Source organism: Carassius carassius, chromosome 28 (genome assembly GCF_963082965.1).
Source record: "Carassius carassius chromosome 28, fCarCar2.1, whole genome shotgun sequence".
Taxonomy (NCBI): Eukaryota; Metazoa; Chordata; class Actinopteri; order Cypriniformes; family Cyprinidae; genus Carassius; species Carassius carassius.
In genome coordinates this window covers 21,336,365-21,359,780 of record NC_081782.1, presented here as the reverse complement: position 1 = coordinate 21,359,780, position 23,416 = coordinate 21,336,365, and the positions used below count along the sequence as shown (strand labels likewise).

Genomic DNA, 23,416 nt, shown 5'->3' with positions numbered 1-23,416 from the left:
AATGTCTTAAGTGTACGTGCACACAAATACTTGCTGAATGCTTATTTCACTTCATGGAGAAAATGGTGGGTCAAAAATCTAAAAACTTCTGATGCAGCTGTGGCATTTATGAGTTTCTGACTAGTCTCAAGAACTGTAGCAAGATGTTGCTATAGTAATAAAGGGTATTAATGTAAAGCTGAAGTCTTTTGCTGTGGTCAACAACAAAGCTGCAGATGGATTTATTTGGTGTTATGAGTGTTGCCATAGAAACAAATCATTTCTGAATCCAAGGACAAGATCAGTTCAGAGTAGAATCTTGTTTCTGTCGTCTTATGAATGTTATTTCTGACACAGGATAAACTTGAACTGTAGGGTTCCTTTAGAATGATTTCACTCTAAAACTTTGTCACTTTCATTAAAATAGTGTTTAAATATAAAAAGGTAATATTTTTTTTTTTTTTTTTTATGCGGTACTTTTGAACTTTTTCTATTCATCAAATACATCAAACATATCATGTTTTCCACAAAAATGTTAAACCGTTTTAAACACTGATAATAATAAATGTTTCTTGAGCAGCAAATCAGCATAATAGAATGATTTCTGATGGATCATGTGACAATAAAGAATGGCTGAATAAATAAAATGCATTTTGAAATATATCATTACATTGTAATTATTAAATAGTATTGCATATTTTCCAATTTTGCTGTATTTTTGATCATTTCCATAATGACCAGCACAATCTACCAAAAGCAACACAAATTATAACTTGCTTTAAAAGATGCTTCTTTTGGCCGTTAAATAATGCCGCAAATACCTTTTATTTGACGAGCGCAAACTTTAGGTAAATCATTTTAATTTAGTGATTCATTTTCATACTCGGCTCCCATAAATTTTGTGTCTGAAAGGGAAACTCCTATAAATGCATATTCAATGAGGTCAGGCACAAAAAGAACTGTTTACACCTTTTCAGCGCTAATCCTTCACTGCACGTCTTTAGTAAATTCTGACAGTACTATTTTAACGCCAAAAGACGGTTTGCGCTGGTGCAAGCTGTTACTAAATCTGGCCATTAGGCTTAGAGGTTAAATAATTATGAGCAACAGTATTGCAACAGTGATGCTTTCCTCAGCAGATGTGTTATTACTGGTTAATGGAATAAACGGAATTGAATATTTTGGTGTAATTTACTCCAATATTGTAAATATTTTAATATTTAACCCAAGATTTGAGAAGACCAGGTGTGTTGTCACCTAAATACTTTAACTGATACAGTGCCCCCAAAAAACTATATTGGTTGTATTTGTTTACATGTGTAGTTTAAGATTGATGCATTCAATCTTCAACAACCGGTATGATGGCGAAATAGGAGCAGGTGTGTACACGCACATTTGAGTTTGAGCAGTCGAACAGGATCAGCTGTATAAAACTGGAGAGGCCCCTGAGGAATTCCTAACATCTCTCAGAAACACAGCAACGCTTGTGCTTTAGCTGCAAAAACAGAGAGACTGAGCCTGCGTCACTGTCCTCACCGAATCCTCTAGTTCAGCTTCACTAAACCACAAACACTCCAGATCACTGATATTGATAAATGATTGGCGGATGTTTAAGAGGACAATTTCAGCGGGTGCTGTTGTCTGTCTCACACAATTAGCTGAGTAATAGGGTGTGTTCTTGGTGCACAATAGGGTCACCTGAATCAGCCTAAGCTTGCATAGCAACAGCAGAATCTCTAATGTCAATTTACTGATTCTTAATGAAAAACAACAGCTTTTTTTGGAAAAATTAACATTTCAGTTCCTGTATCTTTAGAGATGTTCTTGGTAATGGACCCCATGAATTGTGGGTCATGGCATTGACCACAATCTAGAGTAGTCGTCTCACTCTATCCTGCCTACTAAATAGTCAGTTTAATCGTTTAGCTGTCTGAATGACTAGTAGTCAGTTTAATCGTTTAGCTGTCTGAATGACTAGTTGACTAATCAGCTTTATGAACGCCCCATATAATCAGCCTGTTCTTATGTTCACCTGAACATGAATTAGACACGTTCATTAGAAGGTGTTCAACCACCGGTTCAAAAGTTTGGGGTCGGTAAGATGTTTTTAATATTTTTGAAAGCCATTTATGATCTCAGAGGATGTATTTTTGTGATTAAACATGCAGTAATAGTGTGAAATATCACAATTTGAAACAATTGTATTCTATTTTAAGATATTTTTATATATTATATAATATATTTAATATATTGTTTGGTGTGTTCTATAAAAATAGAAAATAGATTGAGCACAGTGAAATTTAAAATAGCAAAACATGAAATTTCAATAAAAATTTCATTGAAATCAATAAAGCACAGATGCTGAAAATAGAAATTTTAAAACAATTTATAGAAAAATAATTATAAATAGCACACAAAATTTGAGTTGTTAGCTTTTTTAAATCAATACTTTTGAGTATGATATGAGTTATGCATATATTATAATCAATTATTTTGCATCAACAATCATCATATTTCTTTTCATAACTCAAAATAGGACAATTAGGGTATGTGCTGCAATATTTTTTATAAGTATGGCTAAGGTATCTTAAAAGGTAGCATAAGATGGTTGCCCGTTTTCTAAAACAACACATAAAAAGTGCACCAATAGGCTATATAAGTAGCTTTCTAGGTTTTAGAATAGGGTTTATGTAACCAGTCTCTTTCCTTTTATTTAAACCTTTATCACAGACATTATTCTTTATAAAGTCTTATCAAGGCTTTAACCACAAATCCGAAATCTAAATGACATTAGGGTTGTGCCGATAAACGATAGTATCGTGTATCGACGATAGTCAGAGATATCGACATAAGCAGATTTCTCTGTCGATAATCAAGACGATATTAGGCTCATTTTCCTATTAATGTATTAGATTATAATAATAATAATTAACTATTTTTATTTTTATTAGGCGGCTTATTATAATTTGGCTATCTAACTGCCCAACTATTTCACTTCAACATAGTATTATACACACACACACACACACACACACCGCGGGCGCGCGAGCGCAGGAGGATTAGAGCCTGTAGTCGCTGAAGTGGTCCACTTTGACTCGGATAACTTGTTAAATCCATGAAATGAAAGAGATAGAAAACGAGGAGTTGGTCTCCCACACATTTAATGGCTGGTACACGACAACGTGCTCTTTTCAAACATGAGAGATTAACTCTTTCTTGGCGTTACAAATGAAGTAAAGATAAAATAATAACAAGACGGCAGAGCGAAACTTATCATCCACATGTAAAATTCATAGTTTTGGCCATTACAAAGTCTCCATCCACAAACAGACGTACATTGTCTGCAGATATAAGGTATAACATTGCACTTTAACAAGTAATCTGAACGGCCTATATATGTGCAAAATTTTAAAGAGCCCTCACTAACTGAGTTTAATGCCACAGTTATGTTAGAATGCATCTCATTCTTGTTTCTGTGGCGGTGCGTTGGTCTCCTCATGAGGCGCGCGGACCGGAGCGCTGTATGACTGATGCATCAGTTCAATTCAACTTTCTCCAAATAAATGAACTTACCTTTTATAAATACTTTATATTTAACGTGTTCGTTTATGCCCAATATTAGTGTTAAACTGCTGGACTTTAAATGAAATCTACTATTGATTTTCACCATTGACTGATTTTGCAGAACATTTAGACTGATAACTTCCGTGCGCAGATGTGGTAAATTTGTCTCAGGACACGCGATATGACAGTTGCGTCCGACTAAATATGAACTAGCTGTTTTAAATACAGTATTTTTATATTTAACATTAGTTTATCAGTATGTTTTAAAGTATATTTTTTCAATTATTGGTGATTCCATAGGCTCTCTCTCTCACACCTGTGTGGTTTAAAACATCAAATAGTTATGCTATGACAAGAACAAAGAGTCTCTCTCTTGCTCCACCCATGCACGAAAATATCGTGTATCGTCGATCTCACAGGCTGTCGATATGACTATTTGAAAAATTACTGTATTGCCCAACACTAAATGACATAAGGGAATTCATAATTGTAAAACCATATGTCCTTGTACCCAATGCTATAGGAAAGTAAACACAATGGAAAATTCAGTGGTCACCTCTCCTTCCACTTTACAGTAGCTTTATGCCTTGAGTCTATGCCAGTCTCATTCAAACCACTAGAGTTTTTTTTTTTAAAGTGATGTTGAATAGAGCAATTACAGTTTGCCTGACAAGCAGAAAGAAGCTTATTAGAGTATGTGGAGGAGTAGAATCGTTAATCAAGATTGGATCCGCTGCTATATTCATAGAGCGTTTGAGTGGATAAATTGGACAAGCTCATAGGGGATATGGGTATTTAGCTCAAAGAGATGTCTGGATATCAAGTGCGGCCTGTTTAGTGGTGCTTTCTAAATGCAGACATCATTCATTGCCGCAAAGCTCTTAATCTTAAAGTATTAACCCTCAGAGTTTAACTCGTCCCACACAGTTTGCTCTATGGACATGAGTGTTACGGCGAATTGTCCAACTCGTTGAGCAGAGGTGTGCTGGTATTTTATTTTTTTTAATAAGTGATCAGATGTTAAAACAGGCATGAAACCCATAGACTTTTATTAAAGGGGGAAGGCGAATCATATCTAGGGTTCAGAATCACAACTTTATTAAAACATGGTAAACAAGCAACCTGGCAACCCAAGCATCTAGAGTGTCAAAGCAAAGCAAATTTATATATAATTACTTTTTTGTTGTTTGTTGGACTAATAATGTAGACTAAAAATGTGTCAAATTAATGATGAAACAAGTTGCACTCAGAAATTGCTAGTAAATTTCACAAATAATTTCAAGAAGTATGTATGTAAAAGACTGAAATAGTATTATCTTGTAAAATGTAAGTTAATATTGTCATGTAAACCATAAAAAAATCACATTATAGTTCTTACTAATCCATATTTTAAGTGTTTAAGAAGGTTCCATCCACTTCTTTTTGCAGTCTTTTTCATCTAGTTTTTTCTTTTGTTGTTGCTTATTAATGCTGAAAACTTGAGCTTAAAGTGTTTTCCTGCCTCAAGCCTGATTTTTCTGTAATTGAGGCAATACAGATCTAGCAAACGCTCCAGGCTTGTCGATCAGACCTCTGAAAATAATTTCTGACTCAACATATAGTGAACGGTTCATTATTAAGGCCTTTGTAGTTGTAAAAGATTTGGTTCTGAGAAATTCCTCTCTGTGCAAGCCTATATTTTGTCCATTTCCTTCAACCTTCACATTATTGTTGTGTCGTTTCTCTAAAGTTCCTCATTTGTGCTGCTGGATGCAGTAATGGATGAAAGTGCACTTAGGGCTCTGCTCCTCTCGTTCTCTACCCATTTCTGCAATAGCGTTTGCTCACAAAGTGTAGTCAGAGCAGTGGGTTATCTGGCCTAATTCGTTTATTCCTTTCTCTCCGGCCCTTACTTTTCCCTTGTCTGAGAGTAGATTTTCATCACAGCCCACTCCGTTCCCCTCTTGTTTACTGGACATTATGAATTAACCCCGCTGTAGGTCGTTTGGTCAGCATGCCTGTCTGAGTCTCAAGAGCTTGAGCATAATTTGAGCGTAATCTTGCAGGAAAATCTAGGACCTGTCAGGTCGCCCTCCACCTTTTGCCTCTGTTGTCAAAGCTTGTGTTAAATGCTTATATAGCACTCAAATATATCTCCACAACGAATAACTGTGCATAGTCAGTCAACAGATCTCTTGTGGTAATCAATGGATGTCAGGCAGGCTGAGGGAGAGGAAGGCAGGTTAACAAATGAAACCAGATTGAGGGGTAGAGATGAGGATTACATGCAGATGTTGGGCTGTCTGAAAATTCAATAGTTGATACTAATGCAGATGACATTTTTCATTTTTACAATATCTATTTCAATGCCATAGCCAAAATTATTATGCTATTGAACATAACTTTTTGAATTAATGGTAAAATTTCAAAGAATTTATATAAAACAATGGATTGTGCTTTCAGTCAGCAATAAAGAATAAATAAATTGAATACACAATCAATTTAAAAGTAGAAACAAATAATTAAAAGTTATAATTCACACAAAAATGAAAATTCTGTCATTATTTACTTACCATAATGTTGTTCCAAACCCATAAGACCTTTGTTCGTCTTTGAAACACAAATTAAGATATTTGGGATGAAATCCAAAAGCTTTCTGACCACTAATGTTACATGGAGCTCTCAGATTTCATAAAAAGTATCTTAATTTGTGTTCCAAAGATGAACAAAGGTCTTGTAGGTTTGGAACGACATAAGGGTGAGTAATTAATGGCACAATTTTCATATTTTGGATGAACTTTCCCTTTAAGAATTTAAATATTCTAAGTATAGAAATTGTTTAAAAATCATTCAACAAAGTTAATTAGATTAAAACTATGATTTGTACCCTTCAGTGAGTAATAAAGAGCAAAGAAACTAATTACAAGCAATAGATCAAATAAACAAATAGTTTTTTTTCATGAAGCATTGTAAAAATTAAAGTTTACAAAGCATTCAACAAAGTTAATTACATTTAAAACAATGATATGAAGCGTTTTTCATGTGATTATTAGAAATATAAAGAGCTTAGATGCAAATAAAGTCAACAGTTATCTAACAGAATTATTGGATGTTCAAATAAACATTCAAAAAGTTAAAAAGAAAAATTGCAAAAGGTCAGAAAGTAGTGCCACTCTATTTTCCCCTTGAAATTACTGTGATTTTTGCAATAGACAAAACCTAATATATTTTATTGCAGCTAGCTTGACCCAGGTGACCACATCCGGGTACCAATCTGATTCACTTCTGTTGCTTTCGGATGATTGTTATTGTGTGCGTGTGTGTATATATTACATTTTACTCTTGACTTTTCAACAACAGAGTTCAGTATTTTTGCTAACAGTCAGCCGGCATTTTTCTCTCACTTTATCACAAAAAACTTAACTAGATTGCTATGAAAATGTGTAGTTTTGCTCGTACTTAAGTCTAATGTAGCCTCTTATTCCATTTTCAAAGAAAGGACTAGGGCTGGGACAACGCGTCGAGGTCATCGATAACGTCGACGCAAAAAATACGTCGACGCAAAATATGCGCATCGATTCGTCGACCTATTTTTATTTCTCTAAAAAACGTTTGCAAAACGTTTACCTTATGTGCGCTGAATATACGCGATGGCCGGATCAACATTCTGTTCAACGTTATATAACCAATCCAGGGTTTTTTCTGCATTGATCTTTTTTTTGGCGGCTGTCAAAGCCTTATTTGATCGGTGAGTGATGTAGAATAGGATGTCTGCTGCGCCTGACAGGGCGCGTACGAGAGAGAGCCCCGGCTGCGCTCGCAAACTCAGTCTTCAAACAACACGAGCGCTTCTTACTCTCTCTCCCTTGTGCATATTAATCAAAATAATTAAACACGATAGAAAAAGGGCGAAACACCAAAGTTTCACGTGCGCTCGCGCACTCACAGTCTTCAAACTACACGAGCGCTCTCTCTCTCTCTCTCCCTCCCTCCCTCGTGCATATTAACCAAAATCATTAGACACGATAGAAAAAGGGCGGAACGCCAAAGTTTCACGTGGAGCATTCGGAGATTTTTTTTTCTGTATGACAGGCTGCTGGCTCCCACTGTTATTTTTTTTTATTTATTTTTTTTTTTTTGGAAAAGCACTCTCTGTATTAGCTTAAAGCCCTCAAGTTTGCATTGGTTACTGTATTCTTTCAATTGCTCTAAACAAGTATTTTGGGTGACCTTTTTTATTGAATGCTAAACATCAAGTTGTTGTTATTTTCATCTGAAAGAAGAACTTTTTTTCAGTAAACTAGGCCCTATGTGTTCAGTAAGCTTGTTTCAGTAAGCTATGTGTTTTCAAGGCTTCAAGGTTTTATTGAATGCTATCTCTATACAAGTGCAAAGTAATGCATTCTTAGTCTGTCTTTTATTTTGTAATTTTAAGAGCAATAAACATATATTGCAATGTTAAGGAATTCATTTTTTTTCATTCAGATATGTAAATCAACATGTATAAATTGTAAGTAGTCAATTAATGGGGAGATAATCGAAATCGAATCGGCCTGAAAAAATTAATCGTTAGATTAATCGATGCATCGGAAAAAATTATCGCTAGATTAATCGTTTAAAAAATAGTCGTTTATCCCAGCCCTAGTAAGGACCTTTACTCACTCTGTAGTGCACTACAGCAAAAAGTAGTGAGAATAGTGAGGGTTTCTCTGTGCAGAGAGTGGAAAAGATGTCACAGTGCCACAACTGCATGTTGAATAATGATTGGTAAAGTTGCAGGAGGTTTGTTCGAACTCCAACCTAAGAGGGCCTGGGAAAAGTGGCGCCAGTGAGAGGCTGTGCCAGTCATGAGGTTGCGTAAACTCACGTTGGGTGGGGTGGAGATGAAAGCGGAGGATATCAGGAGCATCAAGCAGAGCGAAACAGGAGGGTGGCTAAAACACTCTGATTAACACAAGCTAAATGTTTTCATTCACCTTTTTGGAACACAGACGTATGCATGAATGCTTGACTTTTTCTTGTAGAACTACACTGGCAGACACTTCCGAGGTCCCTTCGCAATCTGGCCAGCGGAGCCCTTGCTAACACTTTCAGCCTCCGTAGCCCTTCAAGCTGCTGTTTATTCTTCTGCTTGGCTGCACTGTTGCCAGAGGGTATCATTGCACTGTGAATGTGTGAGGACTTCTTGCGTACAGCTAGTTTCCTCCAACTGCTTTCATGCTGTTTGGGACTGGAACAGAACATTAGAGACAGTGTTGTGTCCCTGCCACCTGTAGTGCATCGGATAGCACACTACCTTCAAAGGGTAGATGAGGGATAGTGGGGTGCTTTGCTTTCTGCAAAGCATCTCATATTGAACTCTAGATGATTTTGGCACCTGATGGCCTTGAACACCATTCATCATTTGCCACTCATTTACTGAAAACCTTGACATCCATCCTAGCTCTACTCAGTTAGAAGAGTTGCAGTGAATGATGCATAAACAAATCACTCTTTTGAGTTGGATTTTTAAATGGTTCTTGACTCAAAGGTCAGGTCACAACAGGATAGTTGACCAAAAATGTCAAATTATTTACCATTATCATTTACACTTATGCTGATCCAAACCCATTAGACCTATCTTTGTAACACAAATGAAGGCATTTTTGAAACTGAGAAATTTCCGTTTCTCCATTGAAAGTTTGTTTCTTACAAAAGTTTATAAAGAGATCATAAGAGATGTATATGATTTTTTTTTCCCATTTCACACAGGGCTGCACGATTAATCGAAATTAAAAAGCAAAGGTCGATAAATCGTGATTAGGCAAAAGCTGCGATTGTCATGCGTATCTTTCAGTGAAGCACGGTTCTGTGATCAGCAGTAAATCTCCATCCGAAGGCCAGAGGGCGCTCTCGCGCTGAAAACCCAAATACACGTCGCGGAAGAAACCCAGGAAATCTCTATAGCGGTTGCAGAATAAACCGAAGATTTAACCGTTTTCATTGATTCAGCGTGACTAATAAACACATGACTACTACAATATATGGCTTATCTGAGTTTGTCTTATTATAAGTTTTATCACTGCTTAGAATACTATGAAATATGTTGTGTGCATTATTCTGTTTAAGCCACATCATCTCACAAAAGGATGTATTTCAAACACTTGACTGATTATTAAATGTAGTATTTTCACGTGCTTTCAGATGGAGCAGCTTTTACTACACAGAGCCATGGTTCACTGACAAGCTACGCAAACAGCTTTCATAATCGCAGAATGATTTCTTCAATTTCATAATGGCACAATTAAATCATCTGCGATTATAAATGCGATTTTGCATAGCTTCTCAGTGAATTATGGCTCTGAGTAGTAAATGCTGCTTCATCTGAAAGCACGTGCTGGAGATTTACTACTAATCACAGAACCAGCTTTACTGACAAGATGCGCATGACAATGACGTGGCAATTTCACGCAAGTGACCAATCAGGTTTATTCTCGTGATTCTAACAACTAACGCTATAACAGCTCTAACAAGTGTAGATTTTCAGTGGAAAAGGGTATGAAGTTTAGTCTATTCAAGTTGAGTTATGGTAATTTTACATCCTTTTTAATCCTTAAAAATAATTTCAGTTTTTCCCATTTTTGGGTGAAGTTTTCATTATATCTGCATAATGTTTTCAAAACCAAGCTGATCAACTAGGCTAGTTGTAAATGCCAAACAATTCAGCCCATATGATTGGCTGCAAATATTTGAATAGTTCATTCTACAGTTTTATGGTCCTTTATGCACATATGATGTATTTCATAGGAACTCCCATTAAGATTATTGCTAATACTAACTAATAGCTTTCTCCGGGTGTTGTTGATAACCTTGTTCTAATTAAACACCTTGCAGTTCTGTTTGGTACATCTTGTGGCCCCGGAAATTACATGCTGTAGCTTTAAATGTGTTGGTGTAATAGTCGATTGGTTCCTCAGGTATAACCGAGATGGCCTGCACATTAAGAGCAAGGTTGTCGACTGCTGTTCTGAGGAGTCTGTGAGGTTACTGCTGCTCATCGCTGAGTCAGTGCAGGCAGGATGGGGCTAATGACATTCCCCGTCTGAATGCCCATTTAAAATGGACGAGCAAGCACAAAACCTTCCAACCTCTGGCTGCCTCAGGGCTGTTTTCGCTACTGCCAAATCCAGCGGCGTGTCTGATCGAGCAAAAAAACTTACACATACTCTCTCGCTTGTTTGTGCAGCCTCTTTTTTTTTTTTGATTTCCTTTGGTATCTGGTTGACAAAACAGAAAGCGATGACATATTACAGAAATTGTTAGGCCATGCAATTAGCATGAATGTGGACCACAGCTTTTAAAATTAAGAAAGAATGCAAAAAATTTACTTTGAAATCTATTTATCTCATTCTTACAATTTTTTTTTTGTGATTAATAGACTGAAATTTAAGTCATTATTCACTGATAATCTTCCTCTCCAATGAACTGAACAAGTCAGTGAGTTAAACTCTCTAACTCGAATGCTTTTCAATTTAGTTTTGTAAACCAGATTAACAAATTAATTGTAAATATACTGTAGACAACGATTTGTTCTAGTGACATGCCAGATTTCTTCATTCATTTAGTCCACTTAAACCCTTCTGATGGATAGAACAAGTCCAAGGTTTCTATTTTTTTCTTTTTCTGTTTAAATCGTTTCACTCTGAAGCTACTTCAGTGTATTTATAGTTAAATACACTTTATAGTGGTGTATTTGTGTCAATTGTGGAGCTTGAAAGCCTCAATAGCCTTGTAATTGTATGAAAACAATGGCCAGTACATTCTTCAATATTTGACCCTCTATGTTCCATGAAAGTCAATAAGTCATATGGAATGAGTAAAATTCATTTTTGATTGAACTGATCCTTTAAAAAGACTGAAAGTATTTTATTCTTTTGGTCTTCTGAGTTGCCCTCCCTGAAGAAAACAAGTAGAAAAAAAACAACCACAGCCATCTGCCAGTGCTGCAAGAGCTAGTTACTGTGGCAACAAGTAAAAAGTCATTATCTCTAATTGACACCATGGCAGGTTCAGGTGTTTTCATAGTTTCCTTTCACTCTCTAGAGAGTGAGTCAGATGTCTTGTGCTTGCCTAACATTTGTTTTTTTTTCTCTCAACCTTCTACTCAGACTCTCATCCACTGCCTTAAGTTGTTAATTTTGAATGATTTATTTCTTCTGTCCCTTTCTTCCACATTGAGAGCTTCCACCCTATATTTTCAACAGTGTAATTAACCAGAAGGGGAAAGTGCACCATCATCAACTGCTTCAGGTGCTAGAAGCATGTCTGGGCATATATGAGAATTTTACAACACTCTGATAAGTGAATGTGGCCCATTATTGAACTGCTGCTGCTACCAAGCCCTGGTAACTCCCTGTAAGATCATTGTATTCTTCTGTAAAGTCCTTTTTTGTCTTTCTCTCTCACTTCGTCTTGTTGGTTCACGTCTGTTGTATCAGGACTGGAATTTTTTTATTACTCTGGCGTTAAAATGTAGATTACCATATTGAAGGCTTCTCTCTCTGGTTATCAGCAGAACTGCCAACTGACAGAAAGTACTAAAACTGTGGCATGAAAATGTGGCACACAGGCCCATGTCAGGCAGGGAAAGAACAAGAAAACTTAAAAAAATAAAATAAAATAAAACTTAAAAAATTAAATTCTACCTTCATTTGCAGTCTCTCAAACCAGTATGATAATTCATAGCATTGATATTGGTTATTCATTCATACAGATTATATTTGAGCCGCTCCTATAAGCTGTTGTATGAGACTCACACCTGCTATGAAATACAGTTGTAAATCCCAAACCCTGACTGTGAATGTAGCCAATGAAATGTAGGATCTCTCACATGAAGCTCTCACACAGTGATCTTGTCATTTTTTTTAATTGGTGTCATAATCCAGTAGTGCAAGAGCACATTTATCTTGCCTTCATCAAAGAAGAAAGTGTTTTAATGTTATAGACTCATTTAAAGAGACCAAACTGGTTAATGTGTGTGTGAGTATTAGAGACTTTGACGCTTTCTATCATTGCAAGACCAGATGGTACATTATAAGTGTAGCGTAGAACCATCTGTTTAAAAGAGAGTAACCCTTCTGTGCTGGTGTCCCATAGGTTATGGTGTTTGCATATAACACATACTATATATCACTACACATAAAACAACAGGGATCCCACGATTATGGAAAACCTGAAAATATCCGGAAGTTTCAAGGCCCGGAAAAGTCATGGATTAATTATTGTTTGACCTTATAAGCCATAAAACAACTTAAACTATTCTTTAGACTGTTTTTTTTTTTTCAATGAATTCGTCAAACCAGTTCACAAATTGCTCTGAATGATTCATTAGTGAATCACTCTCCAATGGAATGATTTCTAAAATCCTTACCCAGTATTCATAAACAGCTAAAAAGTTCATGGAGAAGTCATGAAAATTCATTAGTCAAAAAATATGGAAACTCTATTCCAGGCTCCTCCAACAGAGATATTACCTATTCTCTAGTTACACAACATTGGGGTTTTAAACAAAGCTGGTTTCCCTCAAGCAAAGTGTCTGTATTTGGTTCATGGTTTGAAATTGACCTAAGGTCTCTCAAGGCTTGGCCGACCTTCTTTGTACCTCCAGCCCCCAACACCTGTGCCTTACTTCAATTAACCTGCCAATTAGCCTGTAAATCTCTGCTGTTAGTTGGATAAATTGGCAGCTGGGAAGGGAGTGTTGGACCCTGAAGGAAAGCGACATAGTGTAATTATATTTGCCTCTTTGTTTAGTAGCATTGTGTACATTTGCACTTGACTTTTTATGCAAGGGTGTGTTTTTCACATTTTAGTGTTTGAATGTATACATTTTTACTGTAGTGTTGATTGGTTGTTGTATTAAATTAAGTCCCTATAAGGTTTCTTCCTCAACCAATGGTTGAATGTTGTTTACATTACAGTACTGCTCTTAGAGGGTCATCACTTAAGATGCAACCTGCTTCAACACACTGCTTCAAGTTTCATGTAATCCTGAAGACTGTGATTTTGGTATGGTGAGGTATGCTAAAGATTCTGCAGATTGATCAAACCTGTCCTTAATGATGCATTCACACTGCCAGCAGTGACAAAAATGACCATTAACTTTGTTGGCTGTTTGCCGTACAATATGTTGAGCAAACACAGTTAGAGAAATCGGCTAAGTTATAGCAACTACTACCAACCAAGTGTAGAGTGTCTTGGTGACCTTGAGCAATTTAATTGTTAAATCACTTTAAGGACACTTAAACTCTACAGTTTAAAAGAATGCTGCAAGTGGTGCACTGGATTTAATATACTTCATTTCAAATTGGTGCATTAAACCCCTCCAGAAGACACTTCATTAATAAATCCATTGGTACTAGATTTCAAACATACTCACCTTTCCGCAAACCCTTCCCTCATGCCTTCAGAATGGATCATAACAACAGAAAATGCATTTTTATTTGTCAGCCACACTGTCAACATGTGTGCCTCCTTGCAACAGATTTAGACAAAGGTTTTATGTTCCTGCCCATGCTCTTGAGTGAGGGAAGCCACAGAATATATAGCCAACAAAAGAGAACCAGTCCCCAAACGACACTGTCCATTCTGAACACCTGCTACAGCTGTGGTCTTGCCAGAGTTTTTTGGCCTCTTGTCAACTGCCCTAAGGTAGGAAGAGGCACATGTTGAGAAGAGTAACTCCAGAAGAGTAGAGTTGAATGAAGGTCATCTGTCTTTGCAAAGGCTGTGCAGTAGTTTGGATTGTGATGTTTGGCGTGTGCTGCTGTGTTGGTGTGTGGCTGAAAAGAGGGAGCCCCTATCACTGTCAGACCTGCCACCATGCCTGCTGGTGTGAGGAATTAATAGCTGTCATCATGCATGGCTCCCTGTTGAGAAATATTTAGAGTCTTTATCTTGAGAGAGTCATGGTGTTAGAAATGAGTTACAGCAGCTAACCTCAACTATTTCTAGTCGCCCTACACTTTTTCCTTTAAACAGATCATTTTTTTCTATTTTGTTGTTTACCTTTTTCTCTTCAGCCCTCCATTTCTGATACATACCCTCTCTTTTCCTTCTCCCTATTTACTAAACCAGACCGCCGTTCCAAGTTTCAGGCTGTGAAAAGTGTTCGTGTGTGTGTTGAGAGCGAGAGAAGGTGTCCTGCAGATCGGTCATGATCATAATCTTGCTTCAAGGGCTACGTTTACATGCAACCAAATAATCAGTTTGTAATCAGATTGATGGCTCAGTTGGACTGAAAAGCCTTCATGTAAACACCTTAATCGATCCGATTGAGTATACAAAACGAGGTTGTCCTGCTCCATTTCACAGTTGCAGAGTGAAGGGAGAGTTTTATAATGACGGGACATGCATTTATACAACACTTTATTCTAAAGGAAGAGCCATTCATTCCACGCATCATACGGCATTACGTATTAGAAGAGGAATAAACCACCCCCTTCAATCCAATCAAAATCATATTGTTGAATAAATGCGTGTCCTGTCATTATAAAACTCTCCTTTCACTCGGCAACTGTGAAGTGGAACAGGACAACCTTGTTTTGGATACTCATCTACAGGCAACCCATTTGGGCACAGGAGTTTTTTTTTTTTTGCGTGTGATAAATATGAGCAGCACAGCACAGCCATAAATGGATAAATATTAATTATGCTGTTAAAACAAATAAAGAAACCGTGTAGGAGAGTGGTTATTATGTGTAAACAGTGAGAAACTCTATATTTGTGCAGTGCATGTATGTAAAAACAAATTCTGATTTGAAGCTTGTGACATAAACGGGCATATCAACTTTATTTAGCGTTCCTGTAAACACTACAATTAGATTCATCAATTGGAATGAATTCAGTCCGATTGAACCAAAAATTGTGCATGTAAACGTAGCCAATGAGAAATCAAGGCACAATGAAGCAAAACCCTGCAACCGAAAGGTCGTTTTTAAAGTGAAGCAGAGGAGGATGATATTTGCAGTGGTTAAACAAGTCAATAACGGATTTTGACAGCGAAATGGGGCAGTGTGTTAGGATCTAGGTCAGGGGCTTTATGGTTGCAATGCTTTCTTTTTGTGTGTGTATGCGTGTGTGTGGTTAACTGCATTATATCATGCCTGAAGAGCCAGTCATCCTGGAAATAGGAAGATGCAGAGAGTGCCATGTTAATCCAGAGAAATCCGGTGAATTCTGCATGCAAACCATTGCTGGCCATGGTGAGATTATAATCTCTGAGTAGTGGCCTTGCAGTTTATGATGCATGAGCTTTGAGTCATGGGTTTGTCTAAATTTGTTACTACAGTAGTGTACAACTACATGACAAGTACAATGCAAGGGTGAACTGCCTCCTTTGTTGATTAACCTGGGACAGTATAGCCAAAGGATTTTCAAATCGGGTGTGTCCACTACTGGAAACATCCCAAATGTGCCGTTCTTAGGAGCCTCTAAATTTTTTATTTCTTGGTTTATACCAGTAATATTATACCACACTTGTACTATAGGATGGTAGCTCTTCAGGAGCAGTATTGTGCACCCCTGGTTTAAACATTCTTACAATTATCAACTATGAAATTGTCTGTTGGGTGTATCAGTGTAAGTAATGCACTGTGTATGTGATTGAAGCTAGTACATTCACTTTGAGGGGATTTATATGTAAGAGATGTCTTTTTTCTGACATCTTGGTCAGTGCACATTTTATGCCTATTTGATTACCCATTTTACAGCAGCAGAGCAACACATTTACTCTAGCTTCTCAGTTCTGGATACCGAGAATATGGTCTCTCCCCCTCTCTGGCCATTCTAGCTTAATATTTTATACATCTTCATTCCCCTTTGTTCATCTTCCCATCCTTGTACGTCTCTCTCTCTCTCTCTCTCTCTCTCTCTCTCTCTCTTGTGCTTTCCACTGCAGCATTAGACTGTCTCCCCATACAGGAAGTGTGGTCCATGCAAAGACTCAGTTCCTCAGTGCCCCAGGCAGTGCTCTAATGGAGTCCAGGTCTCAAGAGGGACTGGGAGAGGGACCAGGGGTGGGGGGGAAATGGATGAGTAGACTATCTGCTCTTACGACCATATTAGTGCTGATTCGGTTGGAGGAATGGGTTTGCGAGTAGCATCAGTCAAACTAAATCGTGTTTATTCCGCTCGTGCCTTGCTTTTTTGTTATCGCCAGCTCTGTCATGTAAGTCTTTTCTGAAATGTGGCATTGACGAAGACAGTACAGAAATGGAAGGGACCTAAGCACCGGCCCTACGGGACACTGTATATATGGCCTCTCATTTTCTAAGCTGCGTGGACTTCAGCTCCAGTAAAGATAACACACTAGAGGAGTAGAATTATTTTTTATATAATGCAGATGGCTGGACAAATATCTCTTCTTATAATTTTAGTGTTGAAGCACGTCATTAGGAATAATACGTGCACCAGCACATTATTGTCACATGGTCTTAATATACACAATACACATCTCTGATTTACTGATGTTCTGCGACATTTTCAATCTCTGCTTCTTTTGAAGGGAATATAAAAGGCTGATTGATCTACGAGAGTGTAAGTGGATGTTTACAGCTTGTCGGCCTGATTATGTGTGTGACTGTCTGTTTAGACAGGCTTTTTCACAGTAGTTTGACAGGAAACAAATTGTAGTTTTCATTTCTGTTGGTATTAATTATAGTCTTTAAAATTTCTTTTGTCTGCTGCATTTTACTGTCCTAAGACCCATTCAGAGGGGGCTCTGTGTGGTTGTTTTCTAGCTTGATTGTGTTGGCAATGGAATTGTTCATTACTGGAGGATGATGGGACTTAAACAGTCAGCCAACAATGGGCATTTTTCAGATCATCTTATATGTGATGTCTTAGAAATCTAAACGGCAACTTTTTTGTGCATAGCTTAAGAGATGTTTGGCTTTATCCAACATCCTAACCTGTATTTTCATTGTCTTCTGAGTCTTGCTTATCTAAAGGTCAGAGATTTTGCTAGCACTCAAACAACAAAAAGGCATACTGTACAAATGTCGTCTTTTAAAACACAGCGTCCTTATCTAATGCAGCCATATGACATTTTAAAAAACAGTCCTGAAAAGCTTAACACAGGATATCACTCAGACTTTAGTGTATGGATTCGTTCCTCTGATCAGCTTTGCCCCTGCAATTTTAACAGTATTCTTAGCTGATGTACAGGTCAGGTCCAAGGCCGGTGGAATGGGACCTATTTTTAACAGTAGCCTAAAGCTCAGAATGCTTGTTTAAAACTTGACAGTCCCTTAAAAGACTAAACTGCCCTTTAACAAAACTTTGGAATGCTCTGATCACTTATGATTGAACCCTCTCGCTGAGTTAACTGGAACTCAACCCTAACAAGCAAGTGTGACCTTCAAGCACTTTCAGCCACTAAATGCTATTTTAGGTTTAGCTGGCGTCTATCTCTTAGATGATGTTTCTTAAACCCACTAGCCAGACTCCCTGCACCCTCTTTCACTCCTCTAATCATTATATAGGCAAGTGGGCCATGCATGAGGGCAAGTCCAGGCATATCCTCATCTATTAGTGACTGTGTTCTGACACGAAGGGTAGGATGAAGTCGTCAAGCCTGCAGGCTACATGCTAGCCTAGCTTTGGTTTGATGGACTAGTGTTGCCAAAAGACCCGGTACTTCGGTACCAAGTCGGTACTAAAAGAATGAAAATGTGACGGTACCAGGTTTCTTTAAGTATTGGTGGTACCGAGTACCCGGTCAACCCGGTTCTTGACGCACACAGCTGAAGTGCACGACGCTTGCAGTAATATCAGCATCTGCTGTTTCAATGAGGACATAAACAGCATCACCAGAACTGTTCTGAGTCACAAGCATTTTACCGTTTCATTTGAGTAGTGTCAATTTAAAGGTATTCATGGCAACCCGTCAAAACAACCCTCTACTTTGAGAGTAAATCACTCGCATGTGTGACTAAATTTGACTCTGGGCAACTAAATTATGTCTATTGTTAGCCATTGGCTAATAAATTCTTAGATTTTACTCTAAGAGTCTGTGTGTGTGTTCGAGGCTATTATAAGATTAGCACAGATATATTTTCACTCGCTGAACACTGACTGAGCGCTTCAGAGTTTTGCTCTCCTTCAATCGATCTGTACTTTTTCAGTTCATCTCAATGGACGCACAGCGCATCTGTATTTACCGAACTGTTTTGCTGAAAGCACTGTTTCTCACACATGCAAAGAGAGAGAGCGAGAGACTTACCACGCTGAATCAACACGCTACATGTAAACTATATTCTTTGATGTCTTCTCCTGTCAAAATAATGGAGTTCATTTAGAATCATTCAACTTTTTTGAACAAGCAGAAGATATGCCAGTTTCTCCGGTAGTGGGCTGAGCTAATGCGCAAATGGCAGTTTCATTGGCTGGTGCTCATCTGTTTTGATTTCAGCGAATCAGTTCGACTGAACGCAGACAACGTGATTAATATTAATGAACCCAGCAGCTCATCAATCCGAAGTGCATTGTATATTTTTAGTAAGGTAGTAGAATTAGTAGCAGTATTATCTTTTAATAATAATATGATCTATTACTATTTTTTTTTTCTTTTTTCACAGAAACCGTCAATGACCAAAAATATTTTAACAATCACCACCAGTCTTAAGTTCATTTAAAATGACAAATATGCATTCATACATGGTTATCAAGTTTTAGTTCTGATCACTAAAGTTCTATCATTAAATAGTGCTTAATACCATAATATACTGTAATGCTTGACTGATTAAAAAGATAATCTGATTGGAATCATATATATATATATATACATATATATATATATATATATATATATATATATATATATATATGTATGTATGTGTGTGTGTGTGTGTGTGTGTGTGTGTGTGTGTGTGTGTGTAAAATAATATATCAGTCTGGCGAGTAAACTAAAAATTTTACTAAAAAATGGCGATTATATTGCCAAGGTGTGCATAGAGGGTTGCAAAATAAAAGTCAAATGTTTAGATAAAGGCATTGTGCTATTTAGTAAAATGTATGTGATATTGCTACTACTGTTGAAAAAATTAATAAAACTATATTTTTTTTAAGAAATAAATCACACACGTAAACTTTGGGTGAAACTTGTTTACTGTTTTTCATAATTATATTACTTGTAGAAAAACTTTAAACACAATTGTAAAATAAGTATAATGAATGGCATTGGTTTTATTTTTAGTGATAAAAAGTTTTTTTTTTTTTTTTGCATATTTTTGTGTTTTGCTTTAGTACCGAAATTGGTACCAAGAACCGTGGATTTTCACTGGTATCGGTTTCCGAATACTGAAATTTTGGTACCGTGACAACACTATGATGGACTGTATAATGTATTATACAAACATGGTCATGGGTGTGCTTGTATCACACTTCTGATTGGTGGATGCTGGAACATCTTGCTTTTGCCATCTGTTGGATGATAACTTAGCAGTGGTCCCTTCTTTTTTTTTTTTTTTTTTGATGTGCTGTGGGTGTCTCATTCCATTTTATATTTTTGGTTTCAGAAGGGCACCTCATCTACTATGCATCCTCAATGCCCACTTTTTTAATTCATACTGATCCAGACTTTATAGTGGACAAAGGAGGATTGCAAGATTTAGGTTGGCATTTGAGATGGGACTTACTTGAACATTCAAGTAGCCAGTAGTGTAATGCAATTTGCATATGAACATTTGGTCCATCAGAAAAGTTTTTAATTTCATTTTAAATTATAGTTGTTAAATTTACAAATATGAGCAGTTGTTTTACAAGAAGTGTTTAGAATTGCAGATGGACATGATCAGTTATTTAGTGCTTGAATGTCTGCTTTTATTTTCATTAGCTGATTTTGTATCGGCTATCCTACCCATCTGTTTACATGTTTTTGATATATATGATTTGTTTGTTGCTGCATTAGTTCATCAGGGGAAAAACACAGGCTGATTTGGTTCTCATCTTTAGCTGTTGTTAATTTCATTTCATTTTATAGCACTGATATTATGCCGAACATAGAAAGACAAAGCAATACACAATGGAATTACACAGCTGGGTCAGATCAAGCAGATGTGGCTTTTGCGCTGGCAACAACGTGTGAGTTTCAGAGAGCTAGGTCATGAAGAGCTTAAGAATAATGATCACTTCCTTAATTAGACTAATGACTTTCACAATTGGTCATGAACCAGCAAGCATTGGGCCTCTTGTCATGTTGGTGACCCAACAAAATAGATGCACTGATCTTTTTTTCTTTTAGTACCAAAAAGTGGAGTCACCACCTGATTGGGTATGTGTGCGACATGTGGGTCATAGCTGATCTGTAGCCAGGCAGCTGTCATTGTTATTTGTTAATGATTTCTTTTTCCTTGAGAGCTCTCAAGTGTTTCTCTGCTAAAATGAATTTTCAAGCAACAAAATGCATTCTCGCATCATTTCTTCCTCATTGTAACATCTTGGAATTTAATATTGAAAGCATTACCATGGGTGGCACTTAGAGCAACCTGTTCTTGAGCATAATTACATAATTACCTGCCCTCTATCAGCATGAATGATATTATTACTCCCTCATAGCTTACAAACTGATAACCCCCTCTGAGGGGCACAAGAGAGAAAAAAATATTATTTGAAGTCTTATTGGATGAATACAATAAAAATATATCCAGGTTACATTTCATATATGATTTTGATAAGTTCTTGAGTAGTGCAGGTGTAGTATTTAACATAAAATGGAGATGATGTTTCTGTGTTATGTTAGGGGGAGCTGGTCAATGGTTACACAATCATAATACTGCCACACCCACAGCATGCATTGCTCTCCACTTTGTTTTAACTATAGTGGAGGAGTAGAATAACAAATTCATTCTTGACATTTCATTTTCTAGCTAAACCAGGGTACCTCACTTTTGTGTTTGGTATATTGCTAATGTCCAGTGATTGCTGGCAAATCGTACTGTAGCAAAATATGTTTTTAATAGAGTTATACGAACACTGGTCTTATCACTAAAGTGTCAGAAATTCAAATAAAATGTTGAAACTCTTACATGTTTTGTGATTTCAAGAATGTTGTCTGTTACATAGAAGCTATTTCACAGAGCAAATTTGCCACAGCATAATCATTACATTTGGCCCAGACCATGACAGTGACATCTGCAACTGCAATCATGTGTCGCTTGTGATTGCTAGATGTAGTGCCTTGAGAGCTGTTGTCAGCACATTACATAGTCTTGCCTCCAAGGTGCTGCTGTTGATTAGGCAGACGGAAGTCTGTGGCTTTTGAATTGCCTGTCCTTAGCATAGGCCAGTGCCTATATATAAAAATTCTACAAAAAGAAAATATAAATGTATATATAGTAGGGCTGTGTATTGGCAAGAATTTGGCGATACGATATGTATCTTGATACATGGATTGCGATACGATATCTTGGATTTCACAGGTTTGTCAGTTTGTATTTATGTTCTGCATTGAATCAGCGAGATTGTGATGCTAGCACCGCCCCAACTGCACAAAACGCCTCCACCATGAGAGAAAGCTGCAGCTGCCTGCCTCCACAAAGGTTCTTCACATGGGACGTGAAAAGTGGCAAAACCGAGGTGCCACCCGCACCAGAGCGCACCATTAGCGGATGTTACCACAAAAGCCCAAATGACGCCACACTTCAGCTTTGTACACCAAAACGGGAACTGGAACAATTCTTTCATCCTCCATTACTGGCAGAAAACTATTTTTATGCTAATGATAGAGGCGTGCCCTAATGCTAGTATTTCCTGTCACTGTTGAAGTTCAGAGATGAAGACTGCTTTCTAGCGGTCGGTATATGAACTTAAAACGAAACAACTGCCATGAATCTTCTCCTCTGAGCTCTTGTCATATGTTGTCTAGAGGGTTCTGTTCTTTTTGTAGATTTCCACAGGCCTTGACTTAGTTTGTTTTTGTATCCATATGCTTTCATCGCTCAATTTATACAATCATGCAGTTCCTGTCATGAATTTGTTTCTTGCAGTTATGTTAATGCAGTTGTAATTTTTTGTTAAAGCAAAAACCTTTTGAAAATAATTTTTGAGACTGTGGAAAGCAGCCAATGTGCAGGGCTTCCTATTAAGAGCCGTTTTGGGTTTCCCTGGTTGCCCAATTAAAACTGAATCTCTGGTGCACTTATCACAGCTTTCATCTGTGTGTATATGTTTGTGTGTGTTTGGGGATTAGAATGTAATGCCTTGAAGGGTTGAATCAATTTAAAAATGTTGGCTTTGGTATGATACCAGCCTCTTATACCTTGGTATTGATACCTTTAGGTTACGCATAAACAACCCTGGGCAACTGATGAAATAAAACAGGAACTGGTGGTGCCAAAATAATCAAATTCCTTGTGACTTTGCACTTACTTAGCCCTTACTGTACTGGGGTAAATTTGAAAAGCCAATATAAAGTCATTCATCTTGATGTGAAAGCTTATAGCTTTATAGTTATATTTGGTCAAATTTGAACAAAATTATTTATCCTCCAAGTAGTCTTAGATATTTAATAAATGAAAATGTGATGGATAAATTATTATCTTTATCTTTTTTGTAGTAACTTTCTAATTGTAATGTCTCTTTTATTTGTTGCAGGGTGAGATCCAGGTTGGGTGAACCTGAAAACTACAGTATTTCTGTGTCAGAGTGCCCCTAAAGAGAGGAGATGGACTGGAATAATACCACCTGCTGCACACCTGCCTAAGTCGACAGGGACTCCTCTCCCCCACCCTCAAACCTATTCCCTTCTTCCCCTTCTAAACCTCTGCCAAAATCGTGAATGGCCAAATGACTGCGGATTTAAAATTTGATCATTAATGGGATTGGATATACAGGCTCTGCATGGGGGAAAAAAAAA

The 23,416-nt window shown here is 37.2% G+C and overlaps 1 long non-coding RNA gene across 1 annotated transcript in view; it reads left to right on the top strand.

Moving 5' to 3' along the window:
* LOC132108187 (uncharacterized) overlaps nucleotides 1-23,404 on the top strand; it is a 61,814-nt gene extending 38,410 nt beyond the window's left edge. The window contains exon 2 of the long non-coding RNA XR_009424416.1: nucleotides 23,155-23,404. This is a non-coding gene — a long non-coding RNA (uncharacterized LOC132108187). The remainder of the gene's footprint in view (nucleotides 1-23,154) is intronic.
* Nucleotides 23,405-23,416: the final 12 nt, after the last annotated feature.